The following is a 26,523-nucleotide window of genomic DNA, read 5'->3' on the forward strand; positions in this document are numbered from 1 at the left end:
TGTGAACCAGCTTTTCTGGGGCTACTCCCAATGTTTTAGTAGCAGGCAAAGTCAGATATTATGCCGCTGGTCTCAATTGAGCTGGGTCCACAAAATGCCCCCAGTGGGGGTGCTCCCTGGCTCAGGGCCCCGCTCCTCCCGGGAGACTGCGTACCTGTGAGCTGCTCCCGGAGGCCATGAAGCTGGCGGCTTGTGAAGGCGGCGTTTTTCCTCTCCAGAAGGGAGTTTCTGCCTCTTCCATCTCAGTTAGGATTGTCCGTTGTTGCAGGAGTTCCTCTTATCCAGTTTTCAGTTCTGTCGCAGGGGTAATTTTTCCACGAGTAGTTGTAAATTGGCTGTGTCTGTGGGAGGAGGTGAGTTCCGAGTCTGCCTACGCCGCCATCTTGACTTCCTCCTCTATGAGAATTCTACTTGTTCTGCATCAACACTTGGCATTTTCTTGTCATCATTTTGTATTTTCAGTCTTTCTATTTTTAGCAGTTTCGTTGGGTGTACAGTGGTATCTGATTGTGTTTTAAAAGCATTTTACTGATAACTAATGCTGCTGAACATCTTTTCATGTCCTTATTTGTCGTCTATATCTCTTCTGCAGTGAAGTGGTTTTCTTTCTCACTTTTTGAATTGGATTATTTATCTTATTATTTTGTTTTGAAAGTTTTTTATATTTTTTGGATGCAAATTGTTTACCTGATACACATTATGCAAATATTTCTCTTAGTCTGTAATGTCATTTTTTATTTTCTAGTTTTATTCATATTAAATATAAGATACATAATATACATTAATAATATGATATGATGACATACTGTACTCCACCTGCCTAGAGAGTGCCTGTCTCCTCTTCACTCGTACCTTAGCCGCATCTCCCTTCCTGTCTTTTTTCCTCCAGTAGTTACAGTTGGGTGCTGCCAGGCTTTCTCATTACTTGCCACTCTAGGTTTTTTATTTCCCTTTGTGGTAGGGGGATTAGCTCCCCAAAAGTAATGAGGGAATATGTGTAGGCTGCGGTAGCATTGAGCTTATTGTATCCAATTGATTATTTCAGATAAAACATAAACACTTTTAATATATTTTAATCATTTATCGTTAAATGATTCTAGAGAGCTGAAGGAAGGAAAGGGGTCTGAATGGCGAGTTGGGGATGTTCATCTATGTCTTCGTTTATTCTGAAACTAAATTCCTCCTCTCTCCTGAGAGCTGACCCTCCTTTTCTCATCTTAGTAAGTGTATGACAATGAAGCAGTCACTGCAGCCACAAATCTGGGAGTTATCCTAGAGTGTCCTTTTCTTGCAAACAATTAGTCATTGCATCTGGACAGTCATACCTCCTAAATGTTTCTGGATCTTTTCTGTCTCCTCCAGCTCTTCTACCACTGTCCTATTAAAGATTCTCTTCATCTACTGCCTGATCCAGAGGTTCTCAAACTTTTGTGTGATCAGAATCACCAAAGGGTTGGTTAAAACACAGATTCTTGTGTCCCACCCCTAGAGTTTCTGGTTTTGTAGGTATGGCATGAGGCCAGTGAATTTACATTTTTATCAAGCTCTCAGATGACACTGAGGTTGCTGGTCTAGGGACCACACATGCTCCAGAAAAGCTGTCCAATTACTTAACAATTAAAATCTAAGCTTCTTATCAATATCTAATCTATCTTACATTTACAGATAATGAAAGTGGGGCAGGCACTGTGTTCAGTAATATTGGGGATCCGGAGATGAACAAGTAATTCACATTCCCTCAAAGTATGTATGGTCTAGTGGATATGCCATGAGGTTGTAGGTGATAGAAGGGCCAGCTTCCTGGGCACACAATCTATGCATTCACACAGGGTCATGTGCTTAGAATGGGCCTATGCTTGGTTTAATGCTCTGCTGTTGCCATCTTCAAATTCTAAATTTTTGAACAAGAGTTCCTGCATTCTCATTTTGCACTGGGCCCCACAATTACATGCCAGTCCTTGGTGGCAAGAAGGCCAGCCCTAAGCAAATTTACTTTTTCAGTTTTTACTGCCCTCACACTGATCCTGATCAGAGCTTTCATTTTAACGCCTCATCCAGCTTTTCCCTGATGGTTGAGCCTCATCAAGCTTTACTGACCCGGATTCATAAAAACTCTGCTCTTCACTAGGCAGTGATGGTGGTAAAATTTCTAGTGGGTGGCTCTGGCCATAAATGCAGATTGTCTTCAGCCCCTGAAAGGATACATGGGGATGCCACCTGATAGTAAGTTTTCTGGAGAAATTCTCAACTTTGCTGAAAACCAGAAATCCTTGTGCTACTTATATTTTCCAGTTGAGAACTAGACAGCATGTCTGCCACCACCCAGGAGTGGAATCATAAAATCATTACACGTTTAGAGCTGGAAGGAATTGTAAATGTCAGTAGTTTATCATGCCCAGTCACTGTCCACTACTGGATTCTAAATGGGACTGGTGAGGTAAACGCCTTCTGTCAAACAACCTCAACCTCAGGTATCAGCTTTCTAATCTTGAATCATCTATAATTTCCTTTGAACTCATAAGGTCATAAAACTTGAGAATGTCATTGAAATGAGTGATGTGCTTCCTGCAAAAAGTTATCTTTAGGACAGTACCTCCATACCCGTCAAAACCCAGAGACGAAGCTGATACAAAGTTGTCCACACAGAGTTAGATCCTCACGTTTCCTTAGCTTTTGCCCTGTAGAGGTCTTGTTTTATAAAAGAAACAGTGGAGTATTACTGCTTATCGTGTGTGTGTGTGTGAGAGAGAGAGAGAGAAGAGAGAGAGATGGGGGGCTGGGTGGGTGTATATGTTTAAGTGAATATTAAAGCCTAATTGTGTGATTTAACATTTGAAAACTTCACATTCCTCCTATGACTTGAGGGAGTAAAAAGGGCCTATTATCATTTTCAAGCCAGATGTTTTACTTAACTGAGCCGGTCTGATCCCTGCACCTGTCTGGGACCAGCAGTTGCAGGATTAGTGTAAGAGGGTGAATTTAAAAATCTGGACAACTGTTAGTGAACAAGCGAATGGTGTGAAAATGAACAGGCTCTCAGCATAAAGCATTTACTGTTTATGACATAAGGTGGTACATCGCTGGTGGGAGAATGTGAGCATGCCATTACCTCTCTGTCTGCGCACGCTCGTGTACATGACCAAGTGACATTCACAGGGACTGTGAGTGAGTGCAGAAAACAGAAGTAGGGGATGGGGTTAGAGTTGGAGGAAACAGAGACATATTATACCATCCATCTGTGAGACAGCCATAGAGCTACATGGAATTATATATTATTTCTGGTGGATTATGTCAATTATAAAAGGAAGAAAACAGGCCCCACCCCCATAAAGATTTTTTTTTTAACCGTGCAACCTCAAGGAAGCAATGGCTTGTTACCCAAAAGTAATTCCTTCCTAAAGGATAATTTGCTTTTTTCATAATATAGAAAGTAAATACACTAGTTTTTACAAAAGCAAAAGAAAAATAAACATTATTTTCATTAGATTAAGACTAGATGTGACTGGGAAATTCTGACTGATCTCAACAATGAAGTAGATTTTTTCTCCCAGTTTAAGGCAACACACACACACACACACACACACACACTCACACTTGAGTGCATATTTGCTTCACTCATTTGGCTAAAATATAAAATATGACACTATCCTTTAGAGTAACTGAATTCCAGTGTGTTCCCTATTTTTCAGCTTTCTGTCATATCTGACTTAATACACACACACATACACAGCTGACTAATGGTAAAGAAAAGTTAATGTGGACTCACACGCTCTTTATCTTCGGAATTGCGCTAGATTTGGAGTCCAGCAACCGGGATTTGTGCCCGACTCCACCTCACCGTGTGCACGTGACCCTGGTCAGGGCACTTAGCCCTCTTGAGCCTCCAGTCCTCAGTCCCGGGATTTTTGTAAGGATTAAGGAAGCTAATGTATATGAAAAGCACTTTGTAATTTGTAAAATGGTTTACACATGTTAGCTCTTACTTTCAATTAAATTTAGGGAAGAAAATCTGAAGCTAATTTGTGTAAGATTATCTCAAGAATGGTGATGAAACACAATTCACTTACAGTAAAAACAACTAATTTATACTTCAAACACACACAATATACATGAGTTCTCTCAAGGAGGTGAAAAAAGGAAGTTTTATTTTTTGAACTGTTGTCACATTAGTGTCCTCTCATTCATTCAACCACTAATGCAATTGAGTACTTGCTGTGTGGCAGCCCAGGGGTAGAGTGATGAAGAAGTCATAGTTCTTTCCCTCCTGGAGCTTCAAACTGCCTTAAGGAGGCAGACATCATGTAAGCAATTATGTAAGCAAATATATGATGATTATCACAGCGACGTGCTATAGAGGGGACGTGTATGTGCCATGAGAGCATATAACAGGAGTACCTGACCTAGTGGGAGGTGCCACCAAGTCTTCCCTGAAGAAGTGATGTTTAAATATTGTAGTATTTCATATAATAGAAGTCACACATGCTTATCTTTAGTTTTGGACTATGGTTTATATTTTAGAACTGTGGCTTATATTGTTCTTTCAGATACTGTACACTAGAAAATATAGGATTTGAGTGTTTTGTGTGGATTTTTTTTAAGCTATAATAAGGTTATAGGCTGTACTTTTCCCAGGCCTCTTTTGGTTGCAGACTTCTTTTGGTTGCTTCTTTGGGTCTCAAACTTGACTTCAGCAAAAAAGGAAAGGTATCTACTTACATAACTGAATAGTACTGGGACCCTACTTTCAGGTATGGTTGGATATTGGGGCAAATGATAATCAGGATTAGGACTCTCTCCATTTCTTAGTCTCTCCTTTCCTGTGATAGCTTTATTCTCTGATGGGCTTTCTCCTTGAATGATCTTCTCTTTCCCAACAGTTCCAAAGGAAGCTCTGGAACAGAATTCTTTTGGTCAGACTTGGGTCATGTGCATACTTCTAGAGGTGAAGGATGGGGTCAACCCCATATCAATCACAATGAGATGGGGGAAGGGCAGATCTTCTGGGATAACCATAAAAAAAGAGAGATGGATGGCGGGCAAGCAAAAACACACTTGTTCACTACAGGCTGGACCCAATCTCCTTTGCCTATTATCATGATCCTCAAACTTTATAGTATTTCTGTGTTAGTTTTCTGTTGCTATGTAACAAATTACCACAAATGTAGCATCTTAATACAACTCTATTTATTAACTCAAGGTTCTATGTGTCAGAAATCTGGTGTGGCATGATTGGGTTCTCAGCTCAGGGTATGACAAAGTGAAATAAAGGTATCGAGTGGGCTGAATTCTCATCTGGAGGCTTTTTGGGGAAGAACCTGCTTCTAAGCTCAGTCAGGTCATTGATTGAATTCAGCTGCTTTTGGTTATAAGACTGAGGTCCTCATTTGCTTGCTGCTTTCAGCTTCTAGAGTCTGCCCTCATCCCTTAACACATCATGTTGCTTCCTCCAGCAACAGGGACCATCTTATGCTTGAAATCTCTGACTTTTCTAGTCTCTGACCTCTGGATGCATATTTAAAGGAGATATATATATATATCTCACATATACACAGAAACCTTCCATATACACATATATTTATTTACTTATTATAAGGAATTGGCTTACAAACTGTGGGAGCTGGCTAAGCAGGTCTAAAATCCATAGGAACTGGCAGCAAACAGGAAGGGAAGATCACAGACAGGATGGAATGCTACAGACACAGGTCAAAGCTGATGTCCATTGGCAATGGTCCAAAACAGACCATCCAGAGAGAAGAGAAACTCAGCTCTTGTAAACTCAGGTGCTATTTGGAATCTGGCTCAGGGAATACCTAAGCCTTCTTGTATAGGACTTCCACTGATTAATTCAGGCCCACCCAAGACAATCTCCCTATCTGAAGGTCAGCTGATTGGGGGCTTTAATTACATCTGCAAAATCCCTTCACAGCAATAGCTTGGTTAGTGTTCAGTTGAATAACAGAGACCAGCAATCTTAGAATTCTGCCTACCACACTTATTACCATGATCTTTCAACTCTATAGAATTTTATTCAATGTTTCCAAAAACATTTGTTGAGGGATTTCTTTATTCCAAGAATATCATATTTGCAGTAGAGATAGGACAGATAATTATTTTACCCAGATTTTACAAAGATCTAAGAGGAGCCCAGAGAAGGATTCACTTCCGACTGGTGTGGTTGGGAAAGGCTTCAAGTAGAGGTTCCATCTGGGCTGAACCTTGAAGAATGGATCTTCTCAGAGAAGGGACTTTTTCAGGAATGATCCCCAGTTCCAAGACCCCGCTGCCAATTAATGGGGAGTAAACCAAACCACACATGAGGGAAATGCAACTGCAGGCAGAGCACAGACTTCACAAGAGTCTTTCTAAGCCTCCAGCTGCCTGGCTCTCTCTCCATCTCTGCTTACTCCATACTGCCCCGCCCTTCATGTGCCAACCACCCGTCCACTCCAGACCCTCAGAGGGAATAGGTCTGATGCATCAGCTCTTCAGGCAATTGGCTTAGATATGGATCATTGCAAGTAGATAAAACAGAGCAAGAAAATATATTGGGGGGAGAGTTGCAATTTTATATAGGGTCACTGTGGAAGAAGTGATCCTTCACCAAGGATGCATCATTGAGAAAGTCACACACACATATGACTTATTAGCAAAAATCAGTTGAATATATATATATTAGTCTCCTAAAGACATTATCACAAACCGAGTACCACAAACTTACTCGACAAGCTTAAACAACAGAAATTTATTGTCTTGCAATTCTGGAGGTTAGAAGTTTAAAATCAAGGTGTTGGCAGGGTTGGTTCCTTCTGAGGGCTGTGAGGGAGAATGTGTTCCTTGTCTCTCCCCTCTCTTTTAGTGGTTTGCTGGCAATGTTTGGCATTTCTTGGCTTGTAGAAGCATAATCTCCATCTCTGCTTACATCTTCACATGGCGCTCTCCCTGTGTGCATGTCTGTCCCCAAATTTCCTCTTTTTCATAAAGACACTAGTCATATTGGATTAGGGGCCCACCCTTCTCCAGTATGACCTCACCTTAATTACATCTACAACAACACTATTTCAAGGTCACATTCTGAGGTACCGAGGGTTGGGACTACAACATATGAATTTGGGGGGGATGCATTTCAACCCATAACCCTGTATATGACATTTTATATCAGGCTTTTTACATTTATTCTTATATCATGAAAATTTGCCAATGTCATTGAATATTTCTTGAAAAAAATGACTTTAATGTCGGCATAACGTTTCACACTACAAAACTGTCATATTGATTCAATAATTCATTCCCTATTGTTTGACATGAGGTTGATTCCAGTTTTTCTCTCTCAGAATTTCTCATAATTCTTTATCCCATATTCTTCTCAGTGAGCGGCACAATTTTGAGTGGTTATCTATGAGTTGTGGACTTAAAGGGTAAAATTTTATTTTCTTCTTTTTGTTTGTCCTTCAAATTTTTACAATGAACACATAACATTTTTCCATAATAAAAAAAAAAACAAATTTATTTTTTAAAATCACTTTCTTTGCTATCTCTATTTTCTTTAGTATCCATTTACATTTATTGAAAAGTAGATTTCCCAAGTTTTATTCTTTTATAATCTGACTTTAGAGCATATTAATTTTCAGTTGTTATAGTTATCAGGACTGTTTAGAAGACCATGAGTTTATCTTTGTAACAACCTGGGAACTTGCACCATGTTGATCACCTTTAGCATTTTTTCAGTTGATGCTGTTCTCTTGTTTTGTTTTCTGTTTGTTTCCAATTGTGGGTTGAAGATTTAAAGAAAACAAAACCTAAGCTAATTTTGAAAGTGTTATTCATTTTTTAATAAATGAATTCTGTATCTAGAAAAGGAATGCAATCTCTTTCATCTTAGTCTCTGCTTTGAGTCAGTTGCACCCCATTGTTGGTGTCAGGAGGAAACCTTGGCAGACAAAACACAGAATTACCTGGTTAGCCTTGTCACATAACTCGGCCCTGCTTGACTGAGAGATCCTCAAGGAAAGCCTTTGTTTTTGTTTCCGTGGCCTAATTCGAGCCAACGAGAAGACTGACTTTAAGAAGCAGCAGAGAAAGGATTAAGTTGCCAGGTTAGGTAACATATTCCTAAGATTCCTGTGCTTTCAGTACAAAACAAAGGAACTGCACCATGTCTTAGCATCATTCCATTCCTCGTGACTGGTGTTTGCTGTACAACATTTATTTTTTAATTAAATATATAACTCCTCCCTCTGTGACAAATATTCTAGATCACGCACAAAAATGGCAGATCTCTGCAAAACAAATTGCTGTTATTAACATTTGTTTAGAAATGATTAAAACATATAAAGAAAATTCTGCTGTTACTTCTAACTAAAAAAAGTCTTAATGTGTATTTTCTTTGTCCTAGATCTTAATTTTATTAATAAAATTTGTAATTCATAAAACTTTAAGCACAATTTTCTGTCAGTATTATCGGTTATCCTGCAGACAAGAAATATGCTTGCATCTTTCAGTTACTTAGAGCAAGGGTCAGTAAACTTTTTTTGTAAAAGGCCAGATGGTAAGTATTTTAGGCTTTATGAGTCATACCCATATCTGTCAAGACAGCTCGACTCTGCTATTGTAATGACAAAATGGCCATAGATAACACTTAGATGAATGGGCACAGATGTGTTCCAATAAAACTTTATTTACAAAAATAGGTGTCAAGCCAGGATTTTCACTTAGATAATAAAAGTCTGGCATTCAAAGGCACTCTACCCCATGCCCAACCTGATTTTTCAGACTTACCTTTGTTCCCCTGTATGAATCTTTTGGTTTAAACACGCTAACTTGTTTATTGTCCCCTGAACCAACTATTCAATTTCTGTGTCACTGTCCCTCCTAGAAGATCATTTATTTCTTCTACACTTATGTAAATTCTCCCTCCTTCATGAAGACTTCCCTGATCCTCCTTTCTATTAGGAACCTCTAGCGCTGATTCCATCTATCTTTCATTTGTCATCTAAACATCAATTCTCCTTTAGTGGCTCTCATAGGTGCACTGTGGTCTGCAGACTCAGTGAAATTGGCTCATTTTCTGCCCCTGTAGCCAAACATGCCTACAAAATGCTGCATCAAAAAGCTGGAAAAGTATTGGAAACAAAGAAGGAATCACAATAGTGATTTGCTTCTGACTATGGGAAGTCTGTTACTCCTAAGGGAGGCGATGGTAGATAAGTGAGGAGGCCCTGCATCCTGGGAAAGTGAAGGTATTCAGGTACAAATACTAATGTGTGGTCTTAAGTATTCGAAAACGAAAAGACCAGGAGAAACCCATAGAACATTCCAGTGGGGTACTAAGACAGTAACCAGGAGGGATGCAGAGAAGAGTGGAGAATGGGAACAGAAATGGAACTGGTGCTGGAAAGATCTCAAGGGACAAGGAGAGGAGTGGAAAAACAACAGCACAGGGTCATAAAGTGGCAGGACAAGAGGCTGTGCCCGAACATATTTAAAAAGACCTTTGCACAGACCTACTGGAGAAGAGGAGAAGGGAGATGTTATAAAGGCAGCAGGGCACCTTTGGTAAGATCACAAGTTTTGGAGTTAACGAGATCTGGATTGAAATCCTGATGCTTATTTTTTCAAGGTATTTACTCTTTCTTTATTGCTATTTCCTTATTAGTAACAAAGAGAATAATAATACCTACTCCGTAGATCTGTACTGAGCAATCAAAGAGATATCCATGTGCAGCTCCCAGCACACAATAGCAGGCTTGCAATACCTGGTAACTATCACTACTGATGCCAAAGCCTCATCCAGGCTGTCATACTTGACATGGACAAAGGTGACTGAGTAAAAGAGAAAGAATAATTTATCCCATCAATAGTACCTTGGTGTATCTGGAACCTTATGTTTTTTAAAGATTTTTTTCTACTACTCTTTACCCATTATTAACATTCATAACTCTAAACTCTTTTTACAAATACATTTTAGTTCCACATCTAAAATATTTGGGATTCTTGGCACATTCTCTCGCATGTTCCAGTGGAAGGAACTCTGCCAATGAGGAGAGTGAGTTCCAATCCTGGCTCTGATCACCACCAGCTGTGTGAGCTAGAAGGACTCACTTACCTCCCTGGCCTCATTTTCCTCCTATTGAAATAAAGGCTTCTCTTCAGCTTTGCTTTTTTTCTCTCTCGTTTTAAACAATTTCTTTCTCTCTCTCAATACTTTAGACCACACTTTTATATTTATCTGCAGAAAACTTCATGGTCCCTGCACTTAGGAGGCACTTGCAAACCCTGAGAATGAGCACCGCCTTAAACTTTGCACTCTATGAGCCCCGTTTCTGGACCGCCTCCTCACTTGTCTACCATCTCCTCCCTTAGAGGCAAGGGACTTGCCTTACATGGGAGCAAGAGTGATTTTCCAATGTTTTTCAGCATTTGGTGGGTGTCTTTGGCTGCAGGAGTAGATGAGACAATGTCTGTAGACCATGGCTTACAAGGATTCTGGCTTCCTTTCCTGGGTCAGGGACTCTCATTTTGTTAGTACGATTTATTTTTTAAGTTAGCCACATAGAAATTTATTTGACTCTTTACTGCCACCTAACATATCCATGATAGAGTCCTGTGATTTAGTCCATTGACCAGACATTTCAATATTCGAAGATAAAATATTATTAGGAGCTAACAGTAACAGAGCACTTTTTGTGTGCTGGACACAGTGCTAAGCACTTGGGTTATTTTAATATTTATAGCAATCATCTGAAGCAGGTAACTAGTTATCCCACTTTAGAAACAGGAAAATGAGTTTTAGAGAAATTAGGTAACTTTCCCAGGATCACAAAGAAATAATTGGTTAATTTGGGATTAAAGTTATTAAACAGGAGGTTTTATTGGTGAACCTGGAAGCTATCTAGTCCAGTAATTTTCATTTTTAAGGACTTTTTATTCAAATGAAAGCTTGGGCAAAAACCCAATAGGTAAACCAGATAAACTTTGAAGTGCTTGATATTGAAATTTATGGGAGTAGGGGCAGGTGGGAGGTACAATGTAGAGTTAGATCTAATTAAATCCTCTTCTCCACCTGTTATGAGTTGAATACTATCCTTCTCCCCCACTATACACACGCTGGAAAAGATGTCTTGAAGTCCTAATCCCTAGTCCCTCAGAATGTGACTGAATTTTGAAGTAGATTCATCATGGATGTAATTAGAATGGGGTCATACTGGAGTAGGGTGGACATCTAATCCAGTATGACAGGTTTCCTTATAAGAAAACAGCCAAGTGAAGACAGAGAGATGTACAGGGAGAATGCCATGTGATGATGAAGGCAGAGATGGGAGTTATGTAGCTATAAGCCAATGAACACTAAAGATTGATGGCAAACCACCAGCAGCTAGGAAGAGGCAGGGAAGCATTCCCCTACAGATTTCAGAGGGAGCATGGCTCTGCTGACACCTTGATTTTGGACCTCTAGCTTCCAGAACTGTGAGACAAAAAATTTCTGTTGTTTAAGCCATCCGGTTTATGGTACTTTGATATGGCAGCCCTAGGAAACAAATATACCCTCTCGTGGCGCCTTTGAAGGGCGACATACAATTCAAAAAGAATGCAAATTTTATGGGCAAAACAGAGTGCATTGCTACTGTGAGGGCAGGATGAGAACAATTCTACATAAAAGTTTGATTTTAAATGAAGAAAAGCCACTTAAAGGAAGTGGGTCGCTAAGCACAATATTGCAATTGGTGCCCCATCTAATCCATTGTTCCTTACATTTTAGAGATGCTAAGCATGGGAAGCCTGTTAGGCAATGGCTACTACCCCAAGCCCCACCGTGAGTGGAGTTGTGAGCATCCGTGACTGAGGACAACTACACACAGCTGTTGTGACAGGTTCTCAACCCTGACTGCACATCGGTATCAACAGAGGGGCTTTTAAAACATATGTGTGTTTGGCCTACAGTGAGGCCTGTGCATTCGTATGAGAAAAGAACTTTCCTAGGAAGCAAGATTTAACATCTTGAGAGAGAGAGAGTGCTAAAGCATTGCTATAATGGCTCTTAGAAGCTTGGAGAAAGCAATAGCCTACAAAGTAAAATAGAAATGCCAGAATTGCTATTGCAGATGATAGAAAAAGGAATAAAAAGATCACAGACATGGGCAGCTAAAGTGGATACACTACGTAAGTCCAGAAAAAAAAAAAACAAAAATAGAGGGCCACATTCTGTGGGAGGACACAGGGGACATGGTTTACCAAAGCAATGAGGACTATACAGGTGGGAAAAGAACCAACATCACTGGGAGCTCAAAGGTGCACCACTATGGAAGACAGGGCTGATGGTGGGAGATGCTGGGCTCACTAATAACAATGTAGATGACAGGATCCCCAAATAGTAGAGACCAGGAGGCAGCTTACCTGTCAGAATCAAGGCAGACATAATGAGCCGCAAAGTTAGAGTGGCAGCCAGAGGGACCTGAACCAAAAAGAGCTGTGGACATGGTTGATAGAAGTTGGCATCCTTGTGGGAAGATAGATGATGGGCAGCCAACACAAGTATTGTTCAATACATACAACTGAAAAAAATTAAGGATGGATGATAAGGAGGCTAAGAACAGCAGCCCAATAAAAGTAACAATCTGTTGCTTTGAACCCAAGCCAGTTTTCAGATCTAGAACACAATGATTAAAACAGAGGCCAGATTCCAAGGGGGCAAAAAACAACTATATATAGCGATGATTCTCCCAGTCCTTCCCAAATGGACTGAGAGTCATTTACTTAGAAACTACATTGAGAAGAATAATACTAAACATTTCAGGGACGGTTGGACTCAGAGTTCAAGTTGACATTGATACTTAGGTAACTAAAGTGTCTTAATGACTCTCCAAATTAGAGTGGAGCATATATGAGTCTTCATTCATAGTGATTATTCTGCCAGGCTCCAAATAGATAATTAGAATGGACATAGTTGGCAGTGGGCACAGTCCCTACATTGGTTCCTTGCCCTGTGAGGTTTAGAGGTATCATGGTGGGAGGCTTCTGAAACTGCCCCTCTCCAGCCAAAAAGTAACTCAAAAACAATGCCACGTCCTGAGTGTTATGGCAGAGATTAGTGCCACCCTTGAAGACCTAAGAGATAAGGGAGTGATGGACCCTCTCATATTTACATTCAATCTATCAGACTGGCCCCTACAGAAGGCATACAGATCCTGGAGGATGACTCTCACAAACTCAACTGGTTAGTAGCTCCAATTACATCTGCTGTGCCAGATGTAGTATCTTTGCTAGAGCAAATTAGTGTGACCTCAAAACATGAAATGTGCCCATTGATCTGCCAAGAACATTCTTTTCCATCCCTATTAAACAATGAAGATCAGTAATAGTTCACATTCACTTAGAATGCGCAATAGATACTTACAAGCTTGCCCAAGGGCTGTGTTAATTCTCCTTCCCTCTAACATAATGTAGTCCAAAGAAATCTGAATTGCCTACTATATCAAAAATATTGTGCCAATTAGACAAAATGAGCAACAATTGGCAAGTACTTTGGATTCTTTAGTAAGGCATACATGCTCCAGAGAATGGGAGATAAATCCTATGAAAATTCATCAGTGTGAAACATCAATGAATTTTTTAGTGAACCAGTGGTCTGGAAATGCTAGAACATTCTCTCAAAGTAAAGGAAAATATTTACATCTCCCATTTCCATCCACAAAGAGGGAAGCACAGTGTCTGTATTTTTTCCCCTTTGATTTTTGAAAATGATATTTCACCTAAGATTATTGCTCTGGCTCATACACTGAGTTGTCTTGAAAACCTGCCAGCTTTGAGTGGAGTCTAGCATCAGGAAAGGCCTCTGCAGCAGGTCAAGACCGTAGTGTGAGCAGTCCTGCAATTTGGGACATACAACACAACAGAGCTTGTAGCAATGGTGGACTCTGTGGTGGGAAATGACACTGCATGGAGTTAATACAAGCTCCATTAGGAGAGCTGCACTATAGATGCCTCGGGTTCCAGAGCAAGGCCATACCATCCAGGACAGATAATTACATACCTTCCCCAAAACAGCTCCCTAGTAGAGACAAGGAGCCTGACTGTCCATCATGAGCTACATTATGTCAGACTCACCAAGTCATAAGGTTGAATGAGCCCTGCAGTAATCCATCATAAGATAGAAGTAGTCTATCTGGGACTGGGTACAAACAGGACATGAGAGCACAAGAAAGTATTATGAGCAGGTGACCCAGAGCACTGTGTCATCCACCAATGTTGCCTTAGCACCTGTTCTTCAGCTCACATCTATGGCCTCAATGGTCATGGATGGGAGCATCCCTTATGACTGGCTGACAGGGGAAGATAAAAGCATTGTTGAACAGAAGGGTTGGCATGATATGTGGGCCAACCCAAAAAATGAACAGTGGCTGCATGTCAGCCTCATCCAGGGGTGGTTTGGTAGGAAGTAGTGAGGATAAGCCTTCTCAATGGGAACAGCTTTCCACTTTGTGTGGTTAGAATATACGTTAGAATATATACAGGCAGTGGTGAATAGCTTGGCTAGTTGGTCAGGGTCCTAAATGGAGACTGGGGACAAGGAGGTCTAGGATAGAGGCACATGTGTGGACATCTGTGAGTGGGCATGATGTGTGAAGATCTTTGTATTTCATATTAATGCCCACCATAGAACATCCACCTGGAAGTGGCACTAAACAATCAAGCTGACACAATGACTTGTTCTGTTGATATCAGTCAGCCTGTCATCAGCCATCCCTGTGTTTCCACAATGGGCTCATTCATAGAGTAGCTATAGTTGCAGGAAGGGAGGCCATGCATGGGCTCAACAGCGTAGTCTCCCACTCATCAAGGCTAATCTCACTACTGCTACTGCCAAATGTCCAATCATAGAGACCAACACTGAGCCCTTGATATGACACCATCCCTCAAGAACACCACTCAGCCACTTGGTAACAAGTTGATGACATTGGACTTCTCTGTCCTAGAAGAGGCAGAAATTAATTTTCACTTGACTAGACAGCCACTCCAGGTATGTTTACTTTTCCTCAGGGCCTCAGCCAGAACCACTATCTGAGGGCTCACAGAGTGTTGGATCCACTGACACTAGAGTCCCCTTAAAATCTCATCAGACTGAGGAAGTAGCTTCAGAGTAAAGGAAGGAGGCAGTGGGCACATGACCATGGGATCCAGTGGTCTTATGCGATATCACACCACGCAATCTGAAAGAATAATGGAATAGCCTATCGATATTACAGCTTGGGTACCAGACCAAAGATGATAACTTGTGAGGATGGACCACCATCCTTCACATTACATAGTTTACCTGCTATGACTCTGGGAAGCACTCAATCAACAGCCATCATGTGGTGCTATGACCACAATACTAGAATACATGGGTGTGGAAACCAAGAGATGGAAGTAGGAATGATTCTGCTTACCATCACTCCCAGTGGTTACCTTAGTGAATTTGTGCTTCCTGTCCCCACAACGCTGGGCTCTGTGGATTTAAGATCCTGGTTCACAAAGAGGGAATGCTTCCAACAGAGGACTCAGTAAAAATCCCATTGAACTTTAAGCTGTGGCTGCTGCCCAGGCATTTTGGGTTCCTCATGCCAGGGACTCGCAGAGAAGAAGAGGAGTCACCATCCTGGCAGGCAGAATTGACCCTGATCATCAAGAGGAGGCAAGGCTGCTCCTACACAGTGGTGACAGGAGGAATATATTTGGCACCCCAGTGATCTACTTGAGTGTCTTTGGGTACTCTTTTGCCTAATTTTAACAATAAATGGACAAATGTGGCAACCTCAGCCTGAGTCAACATGGGGACCATGGATTCAGATACCTGAAATCTGAGGGTCTGGTTCAAACCTCCAGGTAAGCCACCAAGGCCAAGAGGTACTACAGATGATGAGGAGAATCTAGAATAGATAGTAGAGGAAGAAAATGGTGAGTATCATTTGTGGCCCTGAGAACAACTGTGGTAGAAAGGGCTCTAGCTGGCCCAGTAACCTTCCCCTTGTAAGTTTCCTTCAGGAAAAGAGGTGCTCCAGAATTCTGGAGCAGTGGCTCTCAGAGCTTATGGGAAGAAACGGATCTATGTGCTGCAAGTTTTCACGCAGGAGTGATGGACCTGTCCCCTGTGGCTGCTGAGAGCACTGCCAGCTGATGGCCTTCAGCCGTCTCCCATCAGCCCTCTCTGGAAACTGCCCCTGGCTGAAAAGAGCCATTTGGCTTAGGTCACATCCCCTTCCCAGGGCCTGCATCCAATGATTGGTTGATACAAGAGGGAGAGGGATACAGAAGCCTGGCCGCTTTGCCCCAACCTTGGACAACTCTGAAGGGTCATCCCAGGTACAGAGCTCTCTTCAGGGCTGACTGAGACCTTTGTTGTGACTCTGTCACAGACAATATTTCCCTCTGCTCAGTCCTGTAGCCTTCTCTCCTCTCACAGGTGTTGATCCTAAGAGCATCCTCTAATAAACTTCCTTCACACTAATCTCCATGCCATAGTCTACTTCTTGAGGAATCTGGCCTATAACAGTGTTAGTTTTTCATATTATATTTAAATACACATGGTGACTGCATTCATTCATTCAAAAATATTTATTGTATGCCTAATTTGTGCCAATTCTGTTCCGGGCCCATACTGGTGAACAAGTCAGACAAGGTCTCTGCTCTCATGGAGCTTATATTCTAGAGGCAGGAGATAGATAACAAACAAACTAATAATGAATAAAAAGACTATCAGTTAGTGATTAGTGCTCTCAGAGAGTTAAAATGGTGTGATGTGATAGAGTGATTGAATGGCTACTTTTAAATGTGTCTCTAAGGAGGTGCCATCAAAGCTGAGACCTGAAGGTTTAGGAATCAGCCATGTGGAGATCAAGGGCAAGAGCATTCCAAGTAGGGAGAATGGCTAGTGTAAAGCCTTGAGGTTGAAATGGGGTTGGTGTTTAACGAACAGAAAGAAGGCCAGCATGGCTAGACTTTAATGGGAATGGTAAAGAGTGAAGCAAAAGATTATCAGAAGTAAACACGGCATAGGGGAGGCAATGTAGGAGGTTTGAGGAGGGAGGATAAAGTATGAGATCATTTATTTGGAAAGTGTAAAATTTTAAAATTCTAGCCAAATGTGGTAGAATTGATAGGTAGTATTGGGGGCTCATTTGAGATAGGGGTCTTGGATTTTAAAGCAAGTGAGAAGAGTTGTGTATTTTTTCCAGCGATGTTCAGCCATTGATGCAGGCAAGAAATGGGCAGATAGAATTACATGTGTTTAGACCTTTGGCAGTTGGACTGATGGAAGGGGAGCATGTGAGGGAATTAAGAGTGTTGTGATCGGAGAGAGAATCTGAGCTGGGTAAGAGGAAGCTACGGACACAGTGTGCTAATGCTTATTGTAAGAATGGTAGATTTAGTGGACTGGAGATCTAGAAAAAAGCAAAGAATTGCTTGAGTAGGAGTTCTAAAACAGATGAGCTAGAAAGACAGGCTGGAGGGTACCTAGAATAGGGTATTTGAAATGAACCTTTTGGAGATTGTGCTGTCATTGGCGATGGCAAAGTCAAAGGTATGATTCTAGAATGGATGGCTGAAGTGGAGTGAAGGAAAAAATATCTTTGTAGATGAGAAGGCTGAGTGAGATCAGCACATTTCAGAGATTATCCACATGGATGTAGAAGTTATTGATAATGGAAGTCACCAAGTCAGATATTATAGTCAAATTGAATAAGGGAGAGTGACCCAGTGTGACAACCAAACTGAGTAATCTATATCCAAGTCTGACGGCATACATTTCAAATTATATGTTTTAACACTTTTTTTCTTGTCTAGGGATTTTTGTTTGACTATTTTTGATAGAATTTATTTTTTAGAAAATGTTAGATTTACAGAAAAATTGAGAAAATAATACAGAGTTCCCATATACTTGCACCCAGTTTCCCCTATTATTAACATCGTACATTAGTATGGCACATTTGTTACAATTGATGAACTAATGTTGATACATTATGATTAATTAAAGTCCATATTTTGTTTAGATTTCCTTAGTTTTTACCTAATGTCCTTTTTCTGTTCTAGGATCACATCAAGGATACAACATTACATTTAGTCGTTATATCTCCTTAGCCTCTTCTTGGCTGTGACAGTTTCTCAGACTTTTCTTATTTTTGATGATATTGACAGTTTGGAGGAGTACTGGCCAGGTATTGTGTAGGATGCCCGTCTATTGGAATTTTTATAATCTTTTTCTCTTGTTTAGACTGGGGTTACGGGTTTATGGGGGGAAGATCACAGAGGTAAAGTACCATCATCATCACGTCTTATCAAGGATACATACATACTATCAACATGAATAATCACTAATGATGTTAGTCTTGATTACCTGGCTAAGATGCAATGTTTGTCACATTTCTCCACTGGAAAGTTACTCTTTTCTCCATTTTCCGTACAGTGCTCTTTGGAAGGAAGTCACTGTGTGCAACCCATAGTTAAGGAGTAGGGAGTTATGCACCCCTTCCTTGAAGGTAGACTGTCTACTTATTTGGTATCTTTTGTGTGGGAAATTTGTCTCTTCTTTTCCAATTATTAATTTATTCAATTATCTATTTATATCAGTTATGGTCTCATGGATAGCTTAATATAGATACCGATGGTTACATGTAGAAATATAGACACGTGTGAATGTTTCTTCTGCCTTTAGTCTCAGAGATTCCACTCATTTCAAAGTTACTTAGATCAGAACCTTTTCCAACCACCTCCCTCAGTGAGGTAGTTTCACACGTTTATAATACAGATAGATTCTCTTGTCACAGTCTGCATTCTTTCCTGGAATCCCTTTACTGCCTAAAGAATTTTTTAAAATTTGCACACATTAAGGTTCACTCTTTGTGCTAGAAAGTTCTGTGAGTTTTGACAAATGTATAATGTCACATATCCACAATTACAGTATCATACAGAATAGTTTCACTACCCTAAAAATCCCGTTCCTTCCCTATTCAACGCTTCCCCTGTCTCCAAACCCCAGCAACTACTGATCTTTTTACTGTTTCTATAATTTTGCCTTTTCTGGAATGTCATATAATTGGAATTATACAGCAAGTAGCCTTTTAAGACCAGCTTCTTTCACTTAGCAATATGCATTTAAAGTTCCTCCATGTCTTTTTGTGACTTGATAGCTCATTTCTTTTTATCGCTGAATAATATTCTATTGTATGGACATACCACAGTTTGTTTATCCATTCATCCATTGAAGGACATCTTGATTGCTTCCAGTTTTTGGAGATTATGAAGAAAGCTGCTATAAACAATCATATGCAGGTTTTTGTGCGGACAAAAGTTTTTAAATCAATTAGATAAATGCTTAGGTTTGTGATTACTGAAGCATATGGTAAGACTGTTTAGCTTTGTAAGAAATCACCAAACTGTTTCCTAAAGAGACTGTATCATTTTGCATTTCCATCAGCAGTGAATGAGAGTCGCTGTTGCTCCACATCCTCGTCAACATTTGATATGGTCAATTTTTGGATTTTAGCCATTCTAAAACCTGTGTGTTGATACCTTGTTCTTGTTTTAAATTTTAATTCTTAATGACGAATGAGGTTGAACATCTTTTCATAGGCTTATCTTTCATCTGTGTATCTTTAGTGTGTCTGTTCCAATCTTGTGTTCTTTTTTGTGAGTGCATTGTTTTCTTATTGTTGAGTGTTGAGTTTGTATATTTTGGATACAAGTCCTATATCATATATGTGTTTTGCAAATATTTTATCCCAGTCTGTGGCTTGTTCTTTTGATTCTCTTAACAGTATTTTTTTACAGAACAGAAGTTTTAATTTTAATAAAGTCTAACATCAATTTTTTTCTTTCATGGATCATGCTTTCTGTGTTATATCTAAAAACTCCTCATCAAACCCAAGGTCACAAAGATTTTCTCCTCTGCTTTCATCCAGAAGTTTTATAGTATTGTGTTTTATGTCTAGGCCTATGATCCATTTCAAGTTTATTTTTTTATAGCAATTTTAGGTTTATAACAAAATTGAGAGGACTCTACAGAGATTTCCCATATACCACCTGCCCAACACATGCATTATCAACATCACTTACCAGACTGGTACAGTTTTTACCAAAGATGAACCTACATTGGTTCATTTACACATCATAATCACCCAAAGTCCATAGTTTACCTTAGGGTTCACTCTTGGTGTTGTACATTCTATTATATTCTAGGTTTGGATAAACGTATAGTGACATATATGTATCGTTATAGCATCATATACAGAGTATTTTCAGTGCCATAAAAGTCCTCTGTGCTCTGCCTATTCATCTCTACCCCCACCCCCAGCAACCACTGATCTTTTCATTGTCTCCATAGTTTTGCCTTCTCCAAAATCATACAGTATGATTGTATGAGCCCTTTCAGATTGATTTCTTCCACTTAGTAATATGCACTTAGGGTTTCTCCATGTCTTTTCATGGCTTGATAGTTCATTGGTTTTTAGTGCTGAATAGTATTTCATTGTCTGAATATGCCACATTTTATTAATCCATTCACTTACTGAAGGACACCTTGGTTGCTTCCAAGTTTGGCAATTATAAATAAAGCTGCTATAAACATCTCTGTGTGCAGAGTTTTGTGTGAACATAAGTTTTCAACTCCTTTGGGTAAATACCAAGGAGCACAATTGCTGGATCCTATGATATGAGTATGTTTATTTTCATAAGAAACTGCCACACTGTCTTCCAAAGTGGCTGTAGGATTTTTGCATTCACACCAGCAATAAATGAGAGTTCCTCCTTATCCACATCCTCACCACCATTTGGTGTTGTCAGTGTTCCAGATTTTGGCCATTCTAGTAGGTGCGTAGTGGTTCTTATTGTTTTGTTTTGCATTTTCCCAATGACATATGATGTGGAGCATCTTTTCATATGTTTATTTGCCATCTGTATATCTTCTTTGGTGAGGTGTCTGTTAGGGTCTTTGCTCATTTTTTAATCAGGTTGTTTGTTTTCTTACTGTTGAGTTTTAAGAGTTCTCTGTATATTTTGGATAACAGTTCTTTATCAGATATGTCTTTTGCAAGTATTTTCTCCCAGTCTGTGGCTTGTCCTCTGTATCTCTTGACATTGTCTTTCACAGAGCAGAAGTTTTTAATTTTAATGAAGTCTAGCTTATCAATTCTTTCTTTCATGAATCGTGTCTTTGGTGCTGTAGCTAAAATGACCCTCTATAAACTTTTGTTCCAGGTAACCTGATCTCAGCTGTAGTTTTCTGTATTTGCTTGTCTACAGAGTTTGAGATGGTGGTTTGCCTCGTGACCTCAGTTTTCTGATGGTTCCAGCAAACAACTGATTTTGGTTTGTTCAACATTTTCCTTGTTGTAAGGATGGAAGTGACAATTCTCAGGCTCTTTTTATGTCACAGCTAAACAAAAATTAATTTTTGAATAAACAATTTATTCACATGGCTCAAAATTAAAAAACTAGAAAAGAGCATCCAGTGACAAATAAGTCTTCTTTGCTTTGTCCTTGGTTACCAATCCCGCCTCCCTGAAGTCTACCAGTTTTATCTGTCTTGTGTATCCTTTCAGACACGTTCAAGGCATACATACCAATATCTGGAGTTTTTCCCACACAGGTGATGGCGTATTCTACATGCTGCTTTGTACCTTGTTTTACCCAATTAATATGTTTTGGAGGCAATTCCATGTCAATCATTCTTTTAAGGCTGTGTGGTATTCCATCATATTCCCCTAACGGAGGATATTTAGGTTGTGTCCAATGCTGGTCATTCTCCAAAATGCTTCAGTGACTAGTCCTATATATCTTTGTGCAGTGCAAGAGAATATCAGAAGTACACATTTTGAAAAATAAAATTGCTGGGTAAATATTCTGTGCACTTTTAATTTTGATAGATGCTATCAATTATCCTCCATAGAAATTGTAAATTTATATTACCATCAGAAATATGTGAGAATTCTTTTTATTTTCCCCATATCCTTGCCAACACTAGGCAAAAAATGGCATCTTGTGGTTGTAATTTGCATTTCTCTTACAAATTAGATTGGGTATACTTTCATATGTTAAGGAGTCATTTTCTACTCCTTCCTTTGTTCATTTCTTTTTTTTGGTTATGTGTTTTCTTGTTTATATAAAGGAACTCTTTAAACATTGAGAAAATTAACCCCTTGTCTGTGATGCATTTCGTAAATATAGTCTCTAGTTTATAAGCAATTGTTTGTCTTTGAACATTATTTGTTATTTCTTCTTCATGCAGCAATTAAATTTTTTTTTCTATAGTTCATTGTATCAATTTTCTCTTTTGTGGCTGTGAAGATTTTTGTCATAGAGAAATGTTTTACCCACTTTGAGATGTAACATTCTTCCATGATTTTTTTCCTAGTACCAATGTATTTTGCTTTTATATGTTTTAATTTTTAATCTATCTGAAATGAATAGTAGTATGAGGAGTGAGGAAGAGATTCTACTTTTTTACAGATGAGTATTGATTGCCTAAACATAGTTTATTAAATAATTCATCTTTTCCTAACTAATCTGCAAAGCCATCTTTATCATATATTACATTCCCTTAAATATTTAGGTCTTTTAATGGACTCTCTATTCTCTCAAATTGACAATTCCATTTATTCATGTGCTGGTATGACACCGTCTTAATTATTCTTGCTTTATAATGTGATAATTACTCTTGCTTCAATATTTTGTAGTATTAAAAGAGAATTTGTCTTTCTTCAGAATTTCTCTGGCTATTCTTGCACATTTATTGTTCCCTATGATTTTATAATCTGCTCTTCTATCTCTAAAAAAAAACAGTCTTTTTTATATTTTATAGGATTTGTTTAATATTTATGAGTTAATTTTGGGAAAATTGACATTTTCATAATATTAAATCTTTCTATCCATGCACAGAGCATATCTTCAATTTAGTCAAGTCTTCTTGTGTGTTCCTCAGTCTCATTTTAAAGTTTTCTTCATATACATCTTGTACATTTCTTGTTAATTTTAACATTGCTATATTAGTTATCTACTGATGTGTAACAAACCACTCAAATATAGTGATTAAAACAGTAACAACTATTAGTATTGCTCTCAAATCTGAGGGGTCACTGGGATCAACTAGATAGTTTTTGCTCAGAGTCTCTCATGAGGTTTCAGTCAGATGTTGATTGGAGCTATAATCATCTGGAAGATGCCTTCATTCTTAGGCCTGGTGCCCGGTCTAGGAAAACAGACACGTCACAAGTCAATGTCCACCCTACTACTGTAATTGGTTAAGACATAAGCCTTCACGTATGCATTCCTTAACTCTTCTATCGGCTCTGCTAGATTTGGGGGTTGAGTGACATAATAAGCTTCCTTTTCAGACTGTGGATGAGGCAGGTATCATGAAACAAGCCTATTGTAGTATTAAGAGAGTAATGTTTGTGCAGCAAAATGGTGTAGGAGGAAGGGAATAATAAAAGAAATAACTGTGGAGTCTGCAGAAAAGAATATTTAAATATTCATGAGGTAAGATATATTAAGTGATTATTACCTTCCAGTACTGTTCCAGATACTGGGTCTTCAGCTGGTGAGGGGATGAGGAGACAGATCAAGTCATTACCCTCATGGAGTTTACAAATAAATAAGTACATATATAATATGCCAGACTGGATAAGTCCATTTAGGGAGTGAGAGCAGGTAGAGAAAAGATATTGGGACTTAACCTCAAGCCCTCCAGTATTTAGAATTCTGGGAGATGAGAGAGAATGACAAGAGAACACTGAGAAGGGGCAACCTGTGAAGATGGTGGAGACTTAAGAGGAAGTGACATCCTGGAAACCAAGTGAAGACATGTTTCAAAAAGGTGGGACCAATCAACTGTGCCACAAGATTCTGATCAGAAGACTGAGAACTGACCATTGGATCCAGCAAATGGAGATTATTAGTGACTTCAACAGGAGCTGTTAGGTGGAATATTGGATTCGAGGAAAACAGGAAAGGAGGAGATGAAGAGAGAGTAGAGACAACTCTGTAAATTTTGCTGTAAAAAGTAACAGAGAAATGGAGAGGAAGGAAGTATGAGGTGAAGGCAGATGTTTTAAAAGATGAGTAATATTTACCATAGCAGTATATTGCTGAGAATTTATATACTCATTTATATAAGAGGTGGAGTTCAATTGTTGAAGTGGTTTCCTTAAATAGATAAGAGAGGATAGACCTTGGAGAAGTGGAGGGTTGTGTCTTAGAAAGGAGTATAGACAATTAGTTTACAGTAAGAGCTGAAAAATATATGGGCACATATGCAAATAGGTGGGTCCACATTGTGGTAGGATCTTTGGAAGTCCTCATCTGACAGCATCCCTTTTCTTATGAAATGGAATCAAAGTCATCAGCTAAATGTGAGGAAAGAGCAGACAGTGTGAAATAAGCACCCAGAGGAGGCCAAGAGGAAATGAACAAGGGAAATGAGTATGCCTGAGGAGGAGCTCAAGGAGCCACTTGAGATAAGTGGTCATGAACTTAAAGAGAGACTTTTTTTTTTAAGGACTGGATGATAAATCAGCAACCAGAATTATTTTCTATTATTAGGACTATGGCCCAAACTAATTTGTGTCAAAGATAGATTAATATAGGTAATTAAGTTTCTTTGAGGAAGATGGAGAGACAAACAAATGAGGCAATAAATGTATACCATGCTTTTGTTATGTGCTTGGCATTGTGGCTGAAAAAAAGTTCTCTCTTACCTTAAAGAAAAGCCTGGGCTAATTGAGAAGACTCAGATAAAAACAAAGGAGAGATTAAACACTGTTACTCACCAATCACCACTAAAACAGTAAATTAAAGGTAGTACCTGCTGATTTACTCAATGTGTAGTCTAGGGAGTGAGGTTTAAGGGTTCTAGGAAAAGCCAGTTTGCTGTGAACTGGAGGAAAGAGAACCCTTTCTCCTCTTTTCATGGAAACTGCATAGGGCAATGATAAAATAAACCACACAGTAAGGGAGAAAGAGGCAGAATGAAAGCTATGAATTTTGGAGGCAATTGTTTGAATTCAAATTCTGGGTTCACCACTTGCTAGCATTGTGAGCTAACCAATGAATATTTCGGCATCTCAGTTTCCTTATCTGTGAAAAAGAGATAGTAATTTATGTGTCCTGTAGTAATACATGTCTTATAGCGTCTGTATTTTAAGGTAGAACTGGCTGTTTGGTAACCTGCATGGGAAACCAAGTCTTCCTGTCCTTACTAAAAAGGAAAATTTACCAGAAGCTCACAGGGAGGCTCACATAATTCACAAAACTGAAGGAGTAGGTACAAGATGGGCAAGAACTAGGAGTTGCCCCAGCAGCTGGATGGCAGAACCACACGGTCTGTGCATGTGCTGTACGTATAGCACAGCAGCTGGAAACAGCTGCGACCATCAAATCCTGTGGTTCTGATGCAGGGTCAGTCAAATTCACTGACAATTCAAAGTCCTAATGTAATAATATCTGATTTGCTAAGTCTTGGTCTTGAGCCCACTCCTTGGCTGTCAGAGAACCAAGAACAGAAAGTCTACCTCTTTGTCTTTCATTTTTCACTAAAACTCATAGAGTGAGAGATTTCTCTAAATAAGAAAGTGGTCTGGATGTGTGGCAGGTAAAACGAAAAAAAAAAAAAAGAATCTCACAAATGGTCACTGCCATGACCTCCTGCCCATATTTTTACTTCCATAAAGGAAATGCTCCCACCTATTATAATGTCACACACTTCTATTTCCCCAAAGTGAAACAACCCAAAGGCACCTGCTTTACTGCATCCATCTCCAGGTTGAGGATCTTGGAGTAATGCCCACTTCTCTTGAGTTCTGTCCCATCCTGTCTTAATGTTCTGCAACTCATGAAATGAAATGTAAAGTCAACAATGTGCAACACATTCCAAAAACAAGAGGCAAGAAATAAAGAATAAAAGAAAAATTCATTAAAAAAAAAATATATATATATAGGTGCACGGCAAGGGAGGATATAAGTACAAGTTACGGCTGTAATAAGAACATAGCCTCAAAACTGTTCTTCATCTAGTACCATTCAGATTCCTTTTTTTCCATTCTGCTTACAATTCACATAGTTGGGGCTTCCTACCTGCTGCAATGACCAATCATCAGATAAAGCATCTGAGCCCTACAATGGTGGGTTGCAATCCACCATTACTAGGTTCCATTGATCTCTCTACTGCCATCAAAGGGAAGCAACCCTACTTCTTGATAATTAGGATCAGTCACTCCTGTCTACATTATAACACCATTATTACCTGTTTGCCCAGAGGCATGAGGAGACAGAAAGAGCTAGCTGGAAGTCTCACATTTTAGTTCAGTAGAATTATTTTTTGGGTCCCTTAGTGGCAATACTTATTTCTTTAAATTACTGAAAGCTAAACATGAAGATAGAATAACAAACATTTTGTTGGGTTGGTCATTAGGTCTAATCGTGGGAATTGTTATTCCTACTTCCACCCTTGATTCCTGGATTAATGTATTTTGACTATGGGAGAAACAGCATTATATATTT

Source organism: Diceros bicornis, chromosome 23 (assembly GCF_020826845.1).
Source record: "Diceros bicornis minor isolate mBicDic1 chromosome 23, mDicBic1.mat.cur, whole genome shotgun sequence".
In the NCBI taxonomy this organism is placed as follows: Eukaryota; Metazoa; Chordata; class Mammalia; order Perissodactyla; family Rhinocerotidae; genus Diceros; species Diceros bicornis.